At 37.2% G+C, this 23308-nt stretch overlaps 1 long non-coding RNA gene across 1 annotated transcript; it reads right to left on the reverse strand.

The window, feature by feature from the left end:
* Positions 1 to 17584: 17584 nt before the first annotated feature.
* On the reverse strand, positions 17585 to 21063 carry LOC145720757 (uncharacterized). The gene is made up of 2 exons (XR_014143957.1): positions 20901 to 21063; positions 17585 to 20489 (listed from the first exon to the last, which is right to left on the reverse strand). It is a non-coding gene; the product is annotated as an uncharacterized LOC145720757 (long non-coding RNA).
* Between the last annotated feature and the right edge of the window lie 2245 nt (positions 21064 to 23308).

Consider the following 23308-nt stretch of genomic DNA (forward strand, 5'->3'; position numbering starts at 1 on the left):
GGGGTGGGAGGATGGGTTAGCCTGTGATGGGTATTGAGGAGGGCATGTTCTGCGTGGAGCACTGGGTGTTATGCACAAACAATGAATCATGGAACACTATATCTAAAACATGATGTAATGTATGGGGATTAACATAACAATAAAAAAATTTTTAAAAAAGGATAAAGAAAAAAGATATAAAAAGTTTTAGAAAGAGTTCATTTCAAACTTTAGCTTTTATAGGTAAATGGTTGTCTAGAGCAATGCCTAACACACGGCAGGTGCTCCATGATTGTAGAATGGGTAAATGAAATATATATATCCTTAGCTTCCTGAAATCACAATCTAATTATCTAGAATGATCCAAGTATTTTAGATGGCTGAAATGGTGTTATGCAGGACATAAGAAATTGTAGATTATTAATACATAAGAGAACATACCCAGAGATATGAAAACCCTACCTAGAGGAAGATACTGAGATCCATATAAGGTCTTTTCACAATTTTATTACCTACTGAACAGAGTATCTTTTATGTATTCTTCAGTGTAACAAGACCTTCTTAAAAGAGAGAGAATGTCTGACGTCCTTCTTCCTGGTGCTGAGAATGAATGAGGCAAGGCAGAACACACAGGTAAGAGGCAAAGTAAAACCCTTGGCTTTAACTCATGAGATAGAGAGAATTCGCTCAGACAAAGGGACACATCAGAGAACAGACCTTGGTACCAGTTTCAGGAGAGACTTCCTGGTGGCTGAGCAAACAGCAGAGTTTTGTTTGGCAGAATTTGCTTTGGAGGGTAAAAGGAGAGAGGGGATTCAAAGAGGAAGTTGGGCATCACACTCTAAACCCCAATGCAACTACTGTGGTCAGATTGAAGTCCACTGGACAATTTAGAACACTAACCAAAATATAAGGAATCCCTATATAGAGAAATGCCAAAATAGTATTAAGTCATCTGCAAAGCACTTAAAGGCATACAGGAGAGAAAAGGGACCTCTAAACGGGTTCATGCACTGCCAAATATTGAATTTACACGGTCTTATTGAATTTAAAACTTGCTAAAGGATTCAAACATCTTGTGATAAAATAACATGAACACCCAGAAGAAACAAAATTCCATTAACTCAAAGCAATTTTGAGTCAGTAGATATATTGAAGATCAATTTAAGAATTAATTTTAGAGTAGCCTTTAGCAGGTTCTTTGGTTTTGGACAAAGACCCCACTAAAAAGGAGAATTACAGGCCAATATCCCTGATGAACATGGATGCAAAAATTCTCAACAAGATACTAGCAAATCGAATCCAACAATACATTAAAAGAGTTATGCAACACAATCAAGTAGGATTTATTCCTGGGCTTCAGAGGTGGTTCAATATTTGCAAATCAATCAACATGATACACCATATTAATAAAAGAAAAGATAAGAACCATATGATCCTCTCAAGAGATGCAGAAAAAAACATTTGACAAAATACAGCATCCATTCTTGATAAAAACCATCAAGAAAGTAGGGATAGACGGAACATACCTCAACATCATAAAGGCCATATATGAAAGACCCACAACTAATATCCTCAAGGGGGAAAAACTGAGAGCTTTTCCTCTATGATCAGGAACGAGACAGGAATGTCCACTCTCACCATTATTACTTAACATAGTACTGGAAATCTTAGTCTCAGCAATCAGACAACAAAAAGAAATAAAAGGCATCCAAATTGGCAAGGGAATAGTGAAACTTTCACTATTCACAGATGACATGATACTCTATGTAGAACACCCAAAAGACTCCACCAAAAAATTGCTAGAACTGATACACAAATTCAGCAAAGTCACAGGATATAAAATCAATGTACAGAAATCCGTTGTGTTTCTATACACCAATAATGAAGCAGCAAAAAGAGAAATCGAGGAATCGATCCCATTTACAAAAACTGTAAGATACCCAGGAATCAACTTTTCCAGCGATTGCACTACTAGATATTTACCCAAAGGATACAAAAATACTGATTTGAAGGGGCACAAGCACCCTGATGTTTATAGCAGCATTATCAAAAAAGCCAAAATATGGACAGCCCAGATGTCCATCACAGATTAATGGATAAAGAAGATGTGGTATATATAAACATGGAATATTACTCAGCCATCAAAAAGAATGAAATCTTGCCATTTGCAATGATGTGGATGGAGCTAGAGTATATTATGCTAAGTGAAATAAGTCAGTTAGAGAAAGACAAATATCATATGATTTCACTCATATGCAGAATTTAAGAAACAAAACAGATGAACATAGGGGAAGAGAAAAAAAGAAAGAGGAAAGCAAACCATAAGAGACTCTTAACTATAGAGAACAAACTGAGAGTTGCTGGAGGGAAGGGAGCAGGGGATGGGCTAAACGGGTGATGGGCATTAAAGAGGGCATTTGTTGTGATGAGCACTGGTTGTTATATGTAAGTAATGAATCACTAAATTCTACTCCTGAAACCAATATTACACTATATGTTAACTAACTAGGATTTAAATAAAAATTTGGGAAAAAAATAGCCTCTTGCAGAGGAAATAACATCCTTCCTTCGTGGGGGTGGATGAGGGAAGTAAAGTATAGCTTTCCTGGACGTCTTTAATGGCTAAAGAAGCTCTACTCTCCAGCTCTGTAAGCCGCGACTCACTGCTGGAGCCCAAAAGGCTGACTGTCAGGCCAACTGTGGTGCTGGGAAAGCCACCAACTGGAGGTTCATTTTCTTTTCTTTTTAACCATGTAATTAGTATCACATGAACTAAATTATGACAATATTGAAGGAAAAGGAATTTAAAAAATGAAAATTACCCATAATCTCACCATTTTATTTTATTTTTTTAAAAAGATTTTATTTTATTTTTTGACAGAGAGAGAGACAGCGAGAGAGGGTATACAAGCAGGGGGAGTGGGGGAGGGAGAAGCAGGCTTCCCGCTGAGCAGGGAGCCTGATGCGGGGCTCGATCCCAGGACCCTGAGATCATGACCTGAGCCAAAGGCAGACGTTTAACAACTGAGCCACCCAAGCGCCCCAATCTCACCATTTTAATATGACTCTCTTCACTTATTCACTTATTTCTTATTCACTTATTACTGTAACTTATTAAATAAATGTTTCTGTCATTGTAAAACCAGTATACAGTTCATACGATTGCATTATACTATTTTCCTTTTGCTGGATTGCAAAGTTTTTTTGTTACACAATTTTCATACTTATTTTTCTATATAGAGATACATGATTTTCCACTGATGTATTAATCCTAATTGACTTAACTACTTCCCTGCTGTGAAACATTTTGGATCTTTCCAACTCTGTTCATTCATTCATAAAGCATGAAGCCTTTTTATGTGCCAACCATCATAGAAACTTTAGGGACAAAAAGGTAAGAAAGAAATATGAAATAGTCCCTACCCTTGAGAAATGCGGGATGAAAGAGATGTGCTCACTAAAAGGGGACCCAAACCCAGTGCAAGGAGTGAAATGAAAGGGTCAGAAGTCAAAAAGAAATTTTTAGGATCTTGATTAACATTTCTCAAAATGTTTAGGAAGGGACATAAATAATTTTTTTTTTTAAAGGGGAGAGGGATTGCGAAGTCGAGTAGGCTTTAGGAACCCTACAATGAAACAAAATGAAACATAGGGTTTAAAAAGTCTGTGCTCCTAAAGAGCCAGTGTGGTCATGAATTTCCAGGAGGGGATGAAGTCTACTACAGTATCTCATACATTTATCTATCTCAGGATCCTTTGCAAGACAACCATTAGACAGAGGACTTACCAAGTAGACACTGAGAAAAGCTGCTCTGGTACATATTATAAGCAGATGTCCAAACAGACTGAACTAATAAACACATCACCCAGAGTCTGAGTTTACCAATTTCATCCAAAGCATTATCCTTGACAATTTTACAAATTAAATCGGTGTCAAATATACCTCAGTACTGAATTGATTTGCTGCTAATGCTTCCTAAATGTTTAAATTACTTGCTGGAATGAATGGATGTTGTGATGATTAATTTTATGTGTCACCTTGACTGGTCATTGGGTATTCAGATTAAACACTATTTGGGGGTCTTTCTGTGAGGGTGTTTCCAGATGAGATTAGCATTTGAATCAGTGGCTCAGTAAAGTAGATTGCCTTCTTATTGTGGGCGGGCATCCTCCAATCCATCCAGGGCCTAAATAGAACAAAAGGTGGAGGAAAGAGGAGTTCACCCCATTTTTCCCTGCCTCTCTACTTGAGCTGAGACAACTCATTTTATCTTCCATCCTGAGATTGGGATTTACACCAAGTCTTCTGAGTCTCAGTCCTTCGGACTCAAGACACTAGCTCTCCTAAATCTCCAGCTTGTAGTTGGCAGATCATGCAACTTCTCAGCCTCCATAATCTCATATAAATATATATGTATATACACATACATATACATATATACATATATACACACAGATATGTATATATATATCCTATTGGTTGTTTCTTTGAAAAATCCTGATACTAATGTAGATACTGTTCTGAGTTGAATTATGTCCTTCCAAAAGATATATTGAAGCCCTAAACCCCAGGATCTGTGAATGTTTTATTTGAAAATAAGGTCTTTCAGATGTAATCAAGTTAAATTGGTGTCATTAGGATGAATCCTTAATCCAAGGATTAGTGTCCTTATAAAGAGAGGGAAATTTGGACACAGAGACAGTAGGATGACAACCATGTGAAGAAGAGGCTGAGATTGGAGTTATCCTGCCAGACCTAAGGATCACCTGTGTCTACCAGAAGTTGAGAGACAAGGATCCTGCCCAGGGGCTTTTGAAGGGAGCATGGCCCGGCAAGCATCTTGCCACTACAACTTTTAGCCTCTACAACTGTAGGAAAATAAATTTCTGTTGCTTTAAGCCCACCCACTTTGTGGTCATTTGGTGTAGCAGTCACAGGAAGCTAATAACAGCCACCACTCTACCAATGCTGGGAAATACTGGAGAAGAGCGGAGGCTACTGTTGGTTCTGTTAGCCTCTTTAGCCTGTTTTACTCCATCTGTCAGAATGCTGCAGCTGCCTGCTCCCAAAACCCCACAGATGCCCACTGTCTCTTCCCTTTCCACCCTATGAAGACCTTCTCTCAGGAAACTATCTGGAATTTATTCCCACTGGATTATAAATTACTTCTCACACAGCTGAAGTTATCACTATGGCAAAGGCCATTTGTGTGGTAACCAGATCCTGCAGGTGACATAATTGTGATAATCTTAAAAAAATAAAACTGCCAGTTATTTTACCAGCCAAAAAATAAGTTTATTCAGGAGTAGCAGAGACATGCAATTTTGTCACAAGCAAGCTACAGCAAACCACAAGCAGGTACTGAGAGCTAAGGAGAGGAACACTCTTCTAGAAGAAAGTTGGGAGTTGGGAGGGCTGTTATAAACAAAAAGCTCACTGGAGTAAACTGGAAGGTTGAAGTATAGTGGCTTTTCATTGGCTAGACTGTTGCTGGGGGAGGAAGAAAGCCTTGCTTTCTCCTGCTGGGGTGATAAAGTCGTATCCCCGTGCAAGGTGCCTCTTTTCCTACTGGGTCTGCAATTGACAAGGAGTGGTAGAGCATGAGAGGACCCCTGCTGGCCTCCCAACTCCATTCTCAACGAGGTTTCCTTTCATTAATTTTCTCAGTTGCAGACTGAAAGTTAATAGGATCTGGAACCAAACTGCCTGGATTGAAATCCTGGCTCCACCAATTCCTAGCTCTTTGAGCTCTGCCAAATCTCTTGAACCTTATTGTGCTTGTTTCCTCACCCCTTCAAGTTAGATGATTTGAAGTTAAAGGAATTAATATATTTTCAACACATAGAATAGTATCTGGAATATAGAAAGTACTCAGAATACACATTAGTTATTATTTTATTCACAAATAAAGGCTGCCTCAGGTTCATTTACTAGACATGGTTTTTTAGTTTAGTGTAAATGGTATGACTAGAATGAGAAAATGACAATATAAGAAGAATAAATACTTGATTTTCTTTCTGAATCTGACACAAATAGGCTATAAAGAAAAAATCAGCCTTCCCATCTACCAATGGGGAGGGTGAATATCCACAAGAATTCTGCAGGAATATGATAGAGGCATAACATTTTAGGAAGAGGGCTGTTTGAGAGCCAGGAAACCAAAGTATTGGTTCTTGCTTTCCTTTTAAATAGCTATGTGAACACTGTACCTTTTCTGAAAATTAGGATGTGGGTGGTGTGTTATTTGAAGTTCCCTACAGTTCTCCTTGTCTATGCTGTAAAGATTGTTACTATAACAGAGGTACCTTGAACACTAGAAAACAAAGGCATTATGTTAATTTGTTGCCAAATACACATTTTGGAAAGGACCCCAAATCTTTGGTTAGGGTAGAATTTATACCTTAATATTAAAGAGTAACAACACAGAAGTCAATTTTCAATTGTCTTCAGGACAGTTATTCTCTCTGAAAGATTTATCTTGCAATAAAACTGAAATAAAGAAAGAAAGCCTCCATGATTTTGAAATCAGTGGCTAAGTTACACAAAGTAAATGTCAATACAGGTTCTTTGTCATAACTCCTTTCTGTCTCACCACACATGAATCATTCCAAGAGGAAAAATCCCTGACAGGTAGTAATTAGTGAACATGGCAGATGCTAATTGGTGGCATGCAATCAAATCACTTTCCATCAGCTTATCTAAGGTAGACTTTCCTTTGCCCTTGAAGACAGATTTGAAATTTCCGTGGGGAACCTTGGTCATAAGTGTGGTTAGAGGACCAGCAGCATTAGCAGTAGCTGAGAATCTAATAAAAAGGCAGGATCAAGGCCCCACCTCAGACCTACTGAAGCACAGCCTGCATTTTCCGAGCTCCCCAGGTGATTGACAAGTGCACTAGGTCTAAGAAGCATGAGGGCACACTAACAATCGGATCAGGGCTTGTGCTCTTGGCAGTGGACTTATGTCGAGCATAAAGCCTTCTCTTCTGACTCTTTTTTAACACCTATGTAAGGCTTAGTACTTTTCTTTTGGAATGTAAATAAGCAAAGCTGAAACTAAAACGGTGAGATTTGCTGAATGTAGACTAGAGTTTTCTGTTGATATATATGGCCATTAGGAGCAAATATTCTTCAAAAATTCTAATTGAAGTTAGGGTCACTACAGGGTTTGTTTTTGGGTTTTGTTTGGTTTGGTTTGGTTTTTGGTTTTGGGTTTGTTTTGCAGGGGGAAGCTAAGCAGAATGAGCCACAGCTGCAACTCCTAGTTGTTCTCTGTAGTGGCTAAACAGATATGCCCCCCACCTGCCCACATGGCCCTTTAAGGCAGGACTTGATGTCCCAGCTGCTGTGAATAAAGTGATCAACCTTCAGCTGTCAGCCTCTTCAAGGACCACTTCATCTCCAGAACCACAGCCTAAACACTTGCTCTCCCAAGGGTGGCTGGCATCAATAACTGATTGAGGTGGGCTGACCATTTCGGCCCAGTGCATTTACAGCTCTGATGAGTCACCTCAGATCCAGTGCTCCCCATGGCATCAGCCAAGGCTGCTCTTTTGCATCCAGTTCACTTCTCCCTCTCTGCCTTATCTGCTTCCTTTCTATCCCTTCCACAGGTGTTGATCCTGAGGGTACCCTAATAAAGACCCCTGAATTAAACTGAGGGTCTACTTTTTGGAGATCCCAACCTGTGACATACCATGAAGGAAATATGAGTTTGCCAGAATGTTGGGTGGAAATATAACATAAATCTCACACTGGGCATCAAAAAATCTGGTTCAAGTTCCAGATGAGCCACAGAAAGTCGATGTAATCTTGAATAAGACTTGTACTGTCTTTGAACCTCAAATGTTTGTAAGACATGAATTATTCCTCCCCATCTTTCTCACAGGGTAGTTATCATGAAAATTTAATGACAAGATAATATATGTCTGCGGAAAGCATTCTACAGAGTACAAGAGATTAGATGATTGATTATTATTCAATAGATTCTGAAGTTATTTTTTTCTTTTTCTTTGCTTGTTCTGTAAGTCCATCCTTCTCAACATTAAGCTATTCAGATCACTCTAGAATAATACTCTTCTGGACTATTCTGACATCTGGCTGGAATTAACTTTTTAAGGCTCAAAAGAGATTCAAAAATCAAAAACTCTGAGTGAATGTCAATGTACCCCACACAACTTATTACAAACATTCTGAGTAAAATAATTGATGACTATACACCCAGGCCCCAGGCTACATGAAAGCCTGTCATCTTGGATATAAAGGAAGGACATGAGAGAGTTGAAGATAGATAGACGCTTAGGGATAGATATAAAGGAGATAAATGGGCCCTAAGTCCTGTGAATGTGTAGAAAGTCATAGTCAAATGGTTTTAGGGGGTAGGGGACATATCGCTAATGTTTCAGTCCATCTTGACCAGAGAACTTTGTAAGTAATCCTTGTCTCATTTTTTCTTCTGCTTGTGAAGTTCCTTCATAATCATTAGGAGACTCTCTTGAAAGATAGTAAGCAGTTCAATTGGAAATCAAAAGAGTGATCAACATTTCAATTTGCGACAGAAGGAGAGACCGATAATGTGGAGATTGGACATCATGGGGATGACAACTCTTCACTGAAAAGTGTCAGTTATGCCTGAGAAGTTATGCCTACTGCCTCTGACCACCAAGTCCTGTGTTCAGTTGGTATGACTAAGGTGTCCAGTGAACAACATCTACCACTGCAGATTGTCTCACTACAAACATTTCTTTTTTTCTCTCTCTCTCAGAGAAAGAAATAGTCTCAGATTAATGTAAAAATTCGATTCAAAATTCAAAAATTACAAATGGTTGCTACAAAATAAAAATTAGGAAATATAACAAAGGCCTTTGCCTCTCTATAACCTTCAGCAACCTTCAAAGATCTTTAAGTTCCTTATTTTGATTCACTGAAAAGTACATTATTAATTAAAAATTAAAACATTTTCCCTTTACTAAGGCAGAGATCTTTTAACTCTTTTCCAGCACAAGAACAAAGCATATCCTATTCAAAACCTAACTGTTGAAAGTGGAGCTGCTCCGTCAAAGCAGTGAACAGGAGTGAGCAATTTATTCTCATTTTTCCTGGAAATATCAATAAATAATTAATAGAGAAGGTAAGGGTCAGTTTGATAGTAAATATAAAAAGGCTTAGGCTAAACTGAAAGAAAAATGGAAAAAAGCAAAGTTGGTTTGAGTATCCCTTCTTTTCTTCTATTTATCTCTGTTTTTTCTCTCCCTTAGGATCTACCAAGCTCTGTGAAGGTTTCCACCCTTTGCAATGTCTTGGCCTCCCAAACTCCTCATTTTAACTTGGTCATCCTTGACTCACCATCTTTATGTTGCCTCCATCCCCAAACCCAAAGCATGTACTCCTTCCCCCATTCATAACTCCAATAGTTGGTGGGTTCTCATGCCCTCAGATTTTAAGGGCTAACTAGTGAATCCAGAGGCTACCTGAGCATTACAGAAGGAGGATGGATCGGTAGGGCTGCTTCCACAGAACATGTGACATGGGCATGTTAATAATAACCCCCTAGAGACAAATGATCCATGAGAACCATTTTGCTACTATGATGTTAATGGCAGAGATTTCTCACTTGACAGTTAAGGAGAGCCAGACTCCAGCTGGCTGGGGGAGCCGAGATAACTACCACCAAATGACCACCTTCACCCCAATCTGAGGAGCTCTTCTCAGACCTAATCTTTTGATGTAGAGGCCCTCTACCTGCTAGTTCCTTCCTTTAAAGTTCTGGGAATGTCGATAATATCTTGCCAAAGCCTTTTTGATTCCTTTAATTCCCGTTAGTCTGGTAGTAAACTTGGCTTGAGAACAGAGAGGATTTCAGTGTCTGTCAATGATGATGTCCTCTGATCTGGCAGTTCCGAAGGATAAATGTGCCAAAATGAGAAAATTAAAGGAGTGGTGCCCTACACATGAGAACAATTATATGCTAAAGTACTGAGTACCACCCACAAACTAAGTAACAAGTGTAAGTACACAAATACATTCACAATATTTTAACTTTTATGTTTTAAAAAATCATAAAGATTTTAAATGCCCCCAGTTTAGGCAACAGAATCATTCTGCATTTCCTGAGGTAGAAGCCTTATGCAAAAAGTACAATTATTTGGGAGGCTGATCAGCAGAGCAAAGGAAACTCAAGAGAGGAGGTGACGGCCTGGAAGTGAAGGGAGACATATTGGAAAGCCACAACCCTAAGTAGAAAGCACCAGTGAGGAGTTCAGCAAGTACCACTACAAACAACACACTCACCACTTGCTTTTTATGTCCTGTGGCATATGCAGACCCAGAGCTCTGGATCTCAGGACACCCAAAGCCTAAAGGCCAATGTGGCCAAGCCCTTTGTTTTGTTCTTATGAATTGGCAAATATAAGGACCATATCACTGATGTTCCCAAAAAGTCCTGAGCATCCAAAATGACTAAAAGGAACAGTCATTCATTCATTCAGTGAAATGAATGAAGTAGAAAATGGGAAGATAGGGACTGGGGAGACAGGTTTCACCAACTTTCACATATTCCAGAATGGCCTTGTCCACCTCCTACTTGGATATAAAACATAAATGTGGTTCAAAGAGATATATATTTTCCCTTGCTAACATATGCACGTAGTTGTGCTTCATATGATTAATGTATGGGTATATGTTTTAAATCTGGCCAATTTTTGTTTTGGGATTTTTTTTATTATTTTTCTTTAATATTGTATTCTTTTATCAATCTCTCCATATTTCCCCCACCTCTCACCCCCTGGCAACCACTTTTTTACTCTCTGTTTCTATGAGTTTGACTTCTTCTTCTACTGTTTTTTCTTGTTTTTTTTTTTTTTAGATTCCATATATAAGTGATATTATACAATATTTGTCTTTTCTGGCTTATTTCACTTAGCATTATGTGTTCAAGATTCATCCATGTTGTTGCAAATGCAGGATTTCCTTCTTCCTCATGGTTGAATAATATTCCAGTGTATACATACACTACATCTTTTTTATCCATTCATCTATTGATGGACACTTAGTTGTTTCCGTGTCTTGGCTATTATGAATAATGCTATAGTGAACATGTTAGTGCAGATATCTTTTTGATATCTTGTTTTCATTTCCTTTGGATATATACCTAGAAGTGGAATTGCCGGATCATATGGTAATTCTATTTTTAATTTTTTGAGGGACCTCCAAAGTGTTTTCCATAGAGGTGCACCAATTTGCATTCCCACTAACAGTGTACAAGGGTTCTCTTTTCTTCACATTCTTGCCAGTACTTGCTATCTCTTGCTTTCTTTTTCATGACATCATTCCAACAGATGTGAGAGGTAATATCTCCTTCTGGTTTAATTTGCATTTCCCTCATAATTAGTGGATGTTGAGCACCTTTTCACATACCTATTGGCCATTCATATGTCTTCTTTGGGAAAACATCTATTTAGTTCCTCTGCCCAATTTTTAATTGGATAGTTTTTTTTTTTTACTGTTGAGTGGTATGAGACTTTATATATTCTGATTATTGGTCCCTAATCAGATATATGATTTTCAAATATTTTCTCCGATTCCGTAGGTTACCTTTTCATTTGTTGATGATTTCCTTTGCTGTGCAGAGCTTCTTTGTTTGACATAGTCCCACTTGTTTGTTTTCACTTTTGTTACTTCTGTTTTGGTATCAAATTTAAAAAAAAAGATCATTACCAAAACCAGTGTCAAGAAGCTTACTCCCTATATTTTCTTCTAAAATAATTTTGTCAAATTTGGTCAATTTTATTATCATGGACTTCATTGCTAAAGGGCTTTTTCATTGAATTGTCACTCCATAAAGAAAACAACATTAAGAAATAAGTCAGAGAAAGACAAATACCATATGATCTCACTCATATGTGAAATTTAAAAAACAAAACATATGAGGAAAGGGAAAAGAGAGAGAGAGAGGCAAACCAAGAAATAGACTCTTAACTATAGAGAACAAAATGGTTACCAGAGGGGAGGTCGGTAGGGGGAATGGGTGAAATAGGTGATGGGGATTAAGGAGGGCACTTGTCATCATGAGCACTGGCTGTTGGATGGAAGTGTTGAATCACCGAATTGTATAGCTGAAACTAATATTACACTGTATGTTAACTAACTAGAATTAAAATAAAAAAGAAAATAACATTAAAATACAAGACTTAATAAAAACAAAAGCAATAACTTGAGTTTTTCAAGATCAGAGTACTATTCACTTTTGCTTAATATTAGATTTCAAAATTAATAATTATCAACTGCAAGAAAGAAATAATTCAGTTTTTCAGTCTTAAGATTCAATATTTATAAGCAGAAAATAAATTGTATGATTTTTAGTAATCTTTTTTCTTAGTATTTATTTTTATCTGAGTATTTATTTTCCAATTTAGAAACAGCATTTACAGGAAAAATTCAATTGTGTCAAGGCACCCAGTGGGTATTATAAAATAAAGCCAAATTGTTGATTTATTCTCTCTTTCCTAATAACTGACACAGAAAAGTTAAATTTCTTAGATTGTAGAGTAGGAATATTTCCACATAGTTGTCTATTAATCAAATAACGTAAATCCAAGTGTATATTATGATGCATATCTGACATTAAATTGTTTTCAAAATAAAGTACATTATTTCTCTGATCCATCAGCTATTACTGAATGCCACAGAGATGTCTGTTACTGTGTTTGTAAGCACAACTATAATGTTTCTGAAATATGATTTAAAAGTCAATACCTAAAAGTACTTTAAATACATGCTTGGGCATTATTCATCCTAGATGCCTGAACATCTCATTTTCTAGAAAAATCAAAGGCGTGCTCTATCAAAATAAAAACTATATTTTCAATTCTGTCTGTATGATTTGATTGTGCAGGACTAAAACTTAGATTTAATCAACTTAGAGAATGAACTAAATGCTGAAAGACTAAATACCCTGAGTAGTTTAGCCATAGATTTTGTATAGTTACAACTCTGTCTTAGTAACCTGTAACTATCAGCAATATTGACTAACAAAGAAATGAATAAAATAAAAATTCACTGTTTCTTTTATCTTAATATTTCTAAAAAACTATAGAAAAAAAGCAGTTATATTATTCATGAGTTCAATATTATTATCCCCTAGTTATATAATAATTCATTTTCCTAAGTTATATTTGGAGAAACAAAATGATTGGTCTTTTAGGGATTAAATCAATGAAGAATGACCACTAAATAATAAAGCAACAAAATTTATAACAAATATTATTTTCTGTTTGTTTTAAGGTCTTAGGAATTTTCAGATATTGAAATAGCAAAGAGATATAAATATATTTTGCTTTAGATGAGGTTTGCAATTTTTTCTTTCCATGCCTATTTTTAGGGAAATTAAGACTTTTTTTGGAAAAAAAATACTCTGTAATTACATATTCCTCTAAGATTTAAAAAATTTATGCTCTGATATGTAAATAGATTATAATAAAAGAATTAATATGTTAATCTAGTTCATACAAATTAGGCAACAGTTGACTTCCCATTCATTACAATTTCATTTTTAGTTGAGTTTAAAATTGACTTTTTTTTTCTGAGCAAACAGGTATTGAGAATTTCATTTTTATTCATAATAACTAATTGTTTAACATGTCCAAATTCATCAAAGCTATATTCTTTGGCTTCAAAATCTATAATTTGAGTATATTTTCAATATGTGCCTGAAAATTACACATTTGTAATTTTAGTGGGTATTTAATTGTGACCTCAAATTGGAAGCTTTAACTATAAAATACTGAGAGCCCTCTTACTAAAGAACTTGGTAGGTATTGGTTTAAAAACACAATTACAGAAATACACCTCCTAAAAATATAATGTCTAGAGAAAACAGTTAATGAAACACACACACACACAAACATCTCACAAGAAATGTGCAGGGTTTCATTACTTTTGTGTGCAAGAAAGAAGCTGAGAATAATGCTACCATACGGTGCTAAAAAAAATCTGGACTCACATACTTACAGACTTTCAACACCTAAATCCCAACCCACGTGGGAATTCCCCACAACCCCCCATGCCCCACCCGCCTTGTTCATTCACATCCCTCAAGCTGCACTTTACCCTCTGTCTTTAAGGAGGCTATTGAGTTGAGTTTAACCTGATTCACTTCATTGACTAGTTAAGGGAAAAGCAGGCTGCTGTTGGATCTTTTCACACTGTGCACACATATGGAGATGACACTGCCCCCATCTTCCCTTCTCCAGGCCTTAGCTGCTGGTCAATCTCACATGAGTGCCCTGGGCTGCCTAGTCAACAAGTATATACCTTATTTTATCAGCAGAGCTCCAGGGTTTGGTCTACCTATTTTTAACATTCCTGAGGATTAATTTCTGTCAGCTCTTGTAACTCAATGAGTCCTAGCTCTGAATCACGCTGAAGGCTACAGGTGCAGAGCCCAAGGCCTCGGGAACCTGCCTAGAGCTGAAAACACTGCAGTTGCTTTTTACAGTATAACATCTGCATGTTCTTCCATCAGTCACATATCTTTTAACCTGATAAAAGCAGAATAGTGTTAGCTGGAAATGAGAACTGAATTTGTAAAACTAGCTAAGATGATTTAAATCTGCCAGAAAATACTTCACCCTGACTCCAAACCCGACCTGGGATAACATTGCATTTATTGCATTTACTATTAATGTTGGAGCTCCTCTAGTTTTATTTCATCACTAGAATGACATCCTTTGAAAGAAATAAAGAAATTGCTATCATATTAAGTGGTCCAAGATAACCTGGCAAGAGTAGTTCTTTAAGGGGCACCTGGATGGCTCAGTCGGTTGAATGCCAGACTCTTGATTTCAGCTCAGGTCATGGTCTCAGGGTTGTGAGACTGAGCCTCACATCCGGCTCTGTGCTGAGTGTGGAGTTTGCTTAAGAGTCTCTCTCTGCCTCTCCCTCAACCCCTCCCCCACAAGTACCCCCTTTCCCCCCCAAGTGCCCATTCTCTTTCTCTCTAAAAAAAAAAAGAAAAAAGTACTTTTTTAAAGGCAAAAATAGGGCAGGAATTCTAGTCTTTAGCTTGCCTACAAGATTTCCATTTGCCCACCTATATACTTATATTATTTCCTGTCTCCCATCCTCATCATTCTCATATTCTCTGTGGCTGACCCTGTATTTGTATGGCAAATGTACTTACAGTTGTTCTGCAAACTCAAATTCCCATAAAAACAAAATAAATCCATAACAAAAAAGGAAGCCAATTTTTTATCTTGTCAAATCACCCTTCTTGTCAGTATATCTTATAAAAAAGAAGAAACATTTGTTCATTCATATATTCACATTTTGAAAAGGGGAATAAGATGTGCTCTTTTCAAAGATCTCATAATTTATGAAAATGGTTTTAAAAATTTGGGTCAGTGATCCCTTTAGATTTCAGTGAGAAATAGACTCTTCCTAGAAACATGAACACATCTATATAAAATTTTGAATATAAATGTTTTATGAAGTTGATAACCACCTATAACCCTTCTATAAAACACATGGGATGGACTGAATGTTTGTTTCCCCCAAAGTGAGGTTATTTGGAGATGAGGTCTTTGGGAGGTAATTAGAGTTACATTAGATCACAAGGGTGGGGGATTTAGTGGCTTTATAAAGAAGGGAAGAAAGAAAGATATCTCTCTTTCCTCTTCCACCCCCTCCACATGCATACATGTAAAAAGGCCATGTGAGGATAGAGCAAGAAAGGCGGCCATCTGCAAGCCAGGAAGAGAGCCCTTACCAGGAACCAAATTGGCCAGCACCATGACCTTGGACTCCCCAACCTCCAGAACTGTGAGAAATAAATTTCGTAGTTCAAGCCACACAATGCAAAGTGTTTTGTTATGGCAGCCTGAGTAGGCTGATATAGCCCAAGCTGAGGATATCTACCAGGTTACTACTTCTCATTATCAATACTAGAGATTCTACCACAGAAGAACCTTAAGATGATGGTGGTGTTATTGTCATATATTTTGAAACTTTCTGAAATTCCTTATAAAAACAGACTGAGTAAATGGTTAGCAAAACTGAAAACCCATGGACAACACTTATGACAAAGCATCTGTGCAGCAAGAGGCAGAAGGGAGTAATGGGATATCTGATGGAGCCAAGAAAAGAAAATCCCAATATAGTCCAAAAGTACTCACCAGAAAGTGTGGCGGGCCAACCTGAAAACATAGCTGAACCTGAGAGAGGTTCTGCCCACTCCAATAGCTACTGAGTGCAAGGGGTGTACTGTAAAGAAGTCTGAAGGGGCTGGAACAGTCTCAAAATTGACCAGCCAAAGCTCCCAAGGAGACACTGCTGAGAGGAAATTCAAATAAGCAGAGCACAGTAGATATGAAAAGAGAGTCAGTCCAGAGAAGTGGGAGAGAGGAACAGTGCCAGAAAATATTATAAATAAAGTTGTTAATTTACAACACTTCAAAGAAAGAATAAAAGGGAGTTTTGTAAAGTTAGAAAGGTTTCCTGAACTTTTCCTTCTAACAATTCAAGAAAACTAATTTCACATAAAAATGAGCAACAGAGAAATACTGGCGTCAGATTCAATGCAAGGTTATTGTAAAAAAAAAAAAAAAGAATAAGGAGCAAAATATTATCTGTACAGACAATGAAAGCATGCCAGATAGACATGCTTCCAGAACAAGCCCAAACTATAACCTATTATTTCAAGACAAGCTAAAATACTAGGATAATAATGCAAGAACAAGAAAAATAAAAATTAGAAAAATTCAGAATAAAAGACAGAACTGAGGAAGGAATTAGAAATTTTATAAAAGTAATTTCATAAATAAAAACTAAACTAAAAGGAACTCAAGAACAAATAAACATAACAGGTAATGTTTAAAATTTAAGTAACTTGCACTCCAGAATAAAATGAAAGAGATATAAAAGAAAATTAAGAGATAATGATAAACTTTGAAGATAGGCAAAGAAGACACAACATAGATAATAGGAGTATCTGGGCGTGGATAGGTTGGGAGGAAGTATAGTAAGGGGGACAGGAGAATAGAACAAACTCTAAAGACTGTTATTTATGCAAACTTTCCAGAAATTAATTTTTAAAAAGATTTGAAACTACATATTAAAAGAGCACACTTGGTACCTGAGAGGATAGGCCAGAATGACCAACATTGAGATCTATTCTAGTAAAATTACTAGACAAAGGAGACGGAAAAAAAAAATGTCTGGGGTGCCTGGGTGGCTCAGTCGTTAGGCGTCTGCCTTCGGCTCAGGTCATGATCCCAGGGTCCTGGGATCGAGCCCCGCATCGGGCTCCCTGCTCAGCGGGAAGCCTGCTTCTCCCTCTCCCACTCCCCCTGCTTGTGTTCCCTCTCTCGCTGTGTCTCTCTCTGTCAAATAAACAAATAAAATTTAAAAAAAAGAAAAAAAATGTCCTTGGGCATCTAGACAAAAAAGAACAGATGATTTATAGGAGAATAAAGATTAGATTGTCATCAAACTTCTCAAAAGCTCTGCTGTATGCCAGAAGAAAATGGAGTAACATATTTAAAGTACTCAAGGAAAATGATTTGAGCCAAGGATTTTATATCCAGCAAAACTGATTTTCAGGTAGAAATAGCATAGAAAAATGTTATCAACATGCAAGAGATCAGGGAACATTATTCTGTGAGCTCTTCCTAAAGAATCTGTGAAAGAATGAGGTTAAGATAACCAAAATGACTGGAGAGACATTGTCATATTACTGGTTGTGAACATTGAATGTATAGTTTCTTATACAACTAAGACTAAATGATGTCTAAAAGAGAAAGTAGAGTATGTGGAGGTCCTATACTCCAGCAATGTAGATATAGGACCTGTAAACAATTTGGGGGAACATTGGGGAAAGCATATGGAAACACATTCTAACTGCTTTCAGTAATCATACTGCAGTAATACTATCAGTAGCATTATTCTTAGAATCAGCAGTACTAATAATACTGTTAGTAGCATTATCCTTAATATCAGTAGTACTAATACTACTACTAGTAGTATTATTATTTTGTGTGTGTTTATAAATAAAACAAGTGAATAATTAGGGAATATTGTAATTCTAATATCCTCTCTGTTGGTCCTTGAGAACCAGAATTCTCAGTGTGTAAGAAAGGCATATTTTTAATATGGAAGAACTTGAGTAAAAGTCCTGTAGTACTTTTTTCAATTGTAAATATCAGTATGATACTCATAAGAAATTGATCTTTATTATGTATATGTTATTCTATATATAATATGTAGAACATATATCATTTTAACTCTGTCCACTGAAAATCCCTAGAAGCAATAATTAACCCAATAACAACGAAAATTCCTAGCATACAAACTATGGTCTTCAAATACTTATTCCAAAAGAAACTAGATGAGCATGGAGTATGTTGTGATATTGAAAAAAAAAAATCAAGGCACATATCCAAGATCAATAAATCTTCTCATAAGGACTCAGGAACCAATTTAAGAGGCTCACCTTGGTCAAAGATGGCATGGTTTGGACTTCAATAATAAAAATTGCAATGGATTTAAACCTATTGTGCAGTAAAAAATTAACCCTACCCAAAAAGAGATCTGGTCTTTGCTCTCAGCTCCTGGATGGTGATCTATAGACCTTTGAAATGCCCTATCAGATAAACATGTCTTTATTTATCTGGGAACCTTGGGCCACACAAGATAGTCTAATAATGTGATTTATGGCTGGGGCTTTGGGCCATGCAGTATCAGCTCTACCTCTGGAGGGGCTGGATGCTAAGGTCAGCTTTGCAGGTCTATGTGAACAAGCCCCGATAATAAATCCAGACAACAAAGCTCTGGTAAGTTTCCCTGATTTGCAATACTCAGTGCACATTGTCACATACTGTTGTTGGGAGGAGTTAATGCTGTCCAGGACTCCAGTGGGAGAGGACATATAGCAGATCTATTCATGGGACTCTCCTGGACTCTGACCCAGACCATCCCTTGTCTGGTTTTAATCTGGATCCTTTCATGGTAATACACCATAACTGTGAGTTCAATTTGAGTAAGGTTATCTTCCAGCTACAAATTCAAATATTTGTCTTATACACATTTCTTCTCTTTGTATAGAAGTATATCATAAGAGACTAAGCAAATGTATTACTGAAGTTCACATATTTTATTAATTAGGCTATAATCTAAGCTTCTATAACATGGAGACTCAAAATGGCAGTGGCTGAAACAAAATGAATTTATTCTAATACATGGTATGGAGAGGAATAGGTGGCTTTTCTTCATGAAGTCACTGAGGGAGTCAGGGACCCTCCATGTTGTTGTTACACCATCCCCTGAGTGTTGTTCTCACTACCTGGGTGAAGTTTCCTCACCACTACTGTCTATAGGAAAGGGAAGGAGGAAGTGAAGGGAAGCCATTGGGAGGTGGGACACATCACTCCTCCTCACATCCCATTAGCCAGGAAAAAGCTAGTCACATGGCCACACCCAGCTACACTGGAATCTTAACTAAGTTGCCATGTTTCCAACTAAAACAAAGAGGGTTCTTCTAGTGAAAATGAAATGGGGCAAATAGATATTGGGGGACAATTAGCATTAGTCTAATAAATTTCTGGTCTATCAGTGTAACCTGGAGAAATCCAAAGGGTTAATCTGACATGATTTGTTCTTCAATAATCTCTGCTGGTTTCTGGTGGTCCTTACTTTCTATTAGGTGCTCATATCTAGACTTTTAATAACCTGATCTAGACCTTCACTCAGAATCCTGATCAAGTTTATCAGTAGTTTGCACAAACTACACACCTCATTCTATTTAGGAAAATTGGATTTAAATTCGATCTTCTCCCATCTTCCTGACATACTTTCATTCCTCCAGATTCTTCAAAAACTAACACCTTGGTAATTTCCTTCTAAGCTACTCCTACTGCCATGAAATATAATTCTTACATGCCAGGAGACAGAAAAAAAAAATAAAGGAAAGAAATGGAACCATTTCAACTAGTCTAGTAAGTAAGCAAAAAGAAGTAAGAAATAAAAAAGGATTATTAAGATTCATTTCTAAGGGAAGTTTAGCTATGTTAAGAAAATGCATCAAGTCATTTATTAAAAAGATAGAAATTATTTCAGTGTCAGTCTCCTTTATATACGCATCCATCGGATTTTGTTTTATATTATTTTATTATCATTTGAAGGTAACTAGAACTACAAACATCAGCTTCTCTGAATAATCACTATGAAGTCTTCCAAAAGAAAAGCAAGGGCTATACTCCTAGTCTAAATTTTTGGATATCTTCCCAGTTAAATGTCAAAACAGTGGCTTCCTTTGGGATAACTATTCTTCTTTATTCTACTGAAGAGTCTTTTTAGTGGTTTGTTCCAAATAATTATATATCATGCTTGACTTTCCTTTCACATACTGTGAAAATTTTTATTTTCTTGTTCTCTATGGTAACAGCTAAGTTACTTCAAGCCTGTTTCTTTTCTCTCTCAAATATGTATCTATTTTCCTGGAGGTGGAAGTGGAGAATCTGCAAATACACAAAGGCAGAGAAACTATACACAGTTTAGATAAACAGAGACTTCTATCCCCTCCACATTTCATCCACAAGTCACCTTGCTCTTTTCTGAAACCATACACATATGCACACCCTGGGACTTTCCAGGTGCTGTTCACTCCACACAGAATGCCTCCTCCTCTCATTCTGACTAGTGTTCCTCACACATCCCTCATTGTCAATTCAAAAATCCACCCTCATCATGATGCTTTCCCTAATCAGACAGAATCAAGTGTTCTTGCCTGAGCTAGGGGATAGTTTCCCACTATTAATTGTTTAGAGTATGCAGTTGTAGCATTATGTTTGATTTAAAAAAAAAAAAACCTTCATAATTTTCCCATTTATACTAGCTACAGAATTATTACTTTTCATCAGGTTACATACCTTTGTAATCACGATCTGCTGGTATCTTTCCTTTCCTGACATTTTGCCACAAGTTGATGCTCCTAGAACAGCAAGGAACCCCAGGGCTAGCTGATTTAAAAACACCAGGATCTGGCAGACAGCTAAGCAGGGAAGTATTTTGGTTCCTCCCTTTCTCCTATCTTTGGTTGGCTTTTCACCCATAAGACAGGTCCCATAAATATCCTAAGGGGCAGTCGATTGCTGTCCCAATAACTCTGCCATGTGACCTGGAGAGGAGGAAGGCTGACGGAGAAGGCAGCAAAGCCATGGCTCTGGGGTAAGGTTGACTGCTGATGGCCAGCCCGCACCCTATCATGTGTGGCCCTATTATGTTGGTCCTTTTGCTCAAATTACTTTTTTCTGAATATATTTAGAAAACTGTCATGTTCATCAACTTTTACTTTCATCAGTAAAGAATACTTATTCAGGGATCTATCTGGCTGGTGCTGATGATATTTGATAACATTCACAAAGTAGCTTGTTTATTATCATTATCTCATTTTTTCTAACCCATAATAACTCCTCAGGGAGGGACAACATCTGTTCTTGCAAGAGAAATAGCTACGGGCTTCTTGCTGGTTTTCTCCAGGCTTTACACTCCTGGGAGATCAGCAACCCCTTTGCCCCATTCTTTTGGATTCCTTAGATTTTTACACAGAAATTTAACAGAAAATAGTATTGTAATGCTGAGGTGTTAATTAGAAAACAGAATACTGTGAAAGATTAAAATTAGACTAAAAGGAGGAAGTGAAAGAGGAAAAGAAACAAGGAAGACTTAGAAAAGATTTCAAAGACCTTTAAAACTACTAATAAATGATCTCTGCAGAGATAAAAAATTCTATAATAAATATTAAAATTATTCTGCTCTCAAGTATTTAACTTATTTACTATTAAAATATTAATGATATGCTTTCTTAGATTGAAACTAACTTAAATTTCAGGCATTTAGATTTAGAGTTCAAGTCACAGCTTGTTAAAATGTGGGAGGTATTAATTCTGTAATGTTCTTACAACTATGTTCCAAAGCTCTAGAATGTACGTGCTATACGGGCCAATTAATATCCAAATTTCATAATGTATGTCAGCACTATAAACAATTAGTGTGGGAAAAAAATGATTCCCTTTTTGCTGATAAAACAACATTGAACATTGAACAAACATTCATGGAAGGGCTACTGGGTCCCAGGCTCTGAGGCTGGGAAGAGGATGGGGAAGGGGGTGGGAGAAGGATGGATGAGGATGCAGAAGAGGGGAAGGGAAGTAAGGAAATTAACAAAGCCGGGTACTTGCTTTCAAAAGGTACTCACAGTCCCATGAGGGATGAAAGGGGAGGTGGAGGAAAGGGAAAGTACTGTTGGTGTGCTGACAGCTGTATGCTTGACAATACAAATAGGTAGCCTCCATTTTTCCAGTTGCAAAGCCACTCCTCTATAAATCCAGAATCCATGATTTTCCTGCACAGACTCAACTGAGGAGTAAGGGGATCAGTTAGCTATGCTCTTTGTTGTTTCCCCTTAGGACCTATAATACTCCCACTTCCAAATCAAAAAGTAGATCAACTCCAAGTGTAAAAACAGGTTTCATTCGCTGCTGCTTAAAAAGCTTTTTTAGCTCAAGAGTTCTTTGCACTTCTCAGGAAGCTTCACAACTCACAAGGCTGATAATGTCAAGAATGTGGGACTCAGCCTGGAAATGGAGTTTCATCCCAGCTCCATAACTTAGAAGTTGTAAGGCCTTGAGCGCATCCCCTCAACTTCTCCAGCTTCAGAGGAAAGCATGCACAAAGCTCTTTATGTACTATAAAGGTATAAATGAAGATCGGTTGACGATACTATTGCTCCCTATGATAAGGCAATGAAACTAGGTTTATATCAAGACCATTCACCAAAATCACACACTATACCAGCAATAGGAAAGACAAAGAGGAACTCAATTTTCATTTTTTAATTAGGCTGTCCCTCTTGAACTGAGCTCTAATCCACAGTGAAACTTTGTCCTGTGAATAACAGTCCAGCTTCACTTTCTGTCACACCTCTCACACCTAGCACAGCCATTGCTAAAACACATGTACTCCAGCCCCTCCATGACTGTGCAAAGGTCCTTCTGTTGGTCTTAGTACCCTAAATCTGGCACTTTGGTTACCTCCCTGGAGTAACATTTACTTTATTGTACTATAATGACTGCCCCCTCAATAGGCTGGGAACTCCCTAAAGACAGAGATTATTAATTATTAATCTTTGTACCCCTGGCAGACTCCCTAGTAAAGATGGACATGGTTTATTGAGTGAATGAATGAATGAATGCACGTATATAAACTATAATTTTTGCCCAAAAAGAACAGAACGGCGACATACTCCAACTATGTGTTTATGTGGGTTAACCCAAAG

This window comes from Leptonychotes weddellii, chromosome 3 (genome assembly GCF_054177405.1).
Source record: "Leptonychotes weddellii isolate Sample4059 chromosome 3, ASM5417740v2, whole genome shotgun sequence".
Lineage (NCBI taxonomy): Eukaryota > Metazoa > Chordata > Mammalia > Carnivora > Phocidae > Leptonychotes > Leptonychotes weddellii.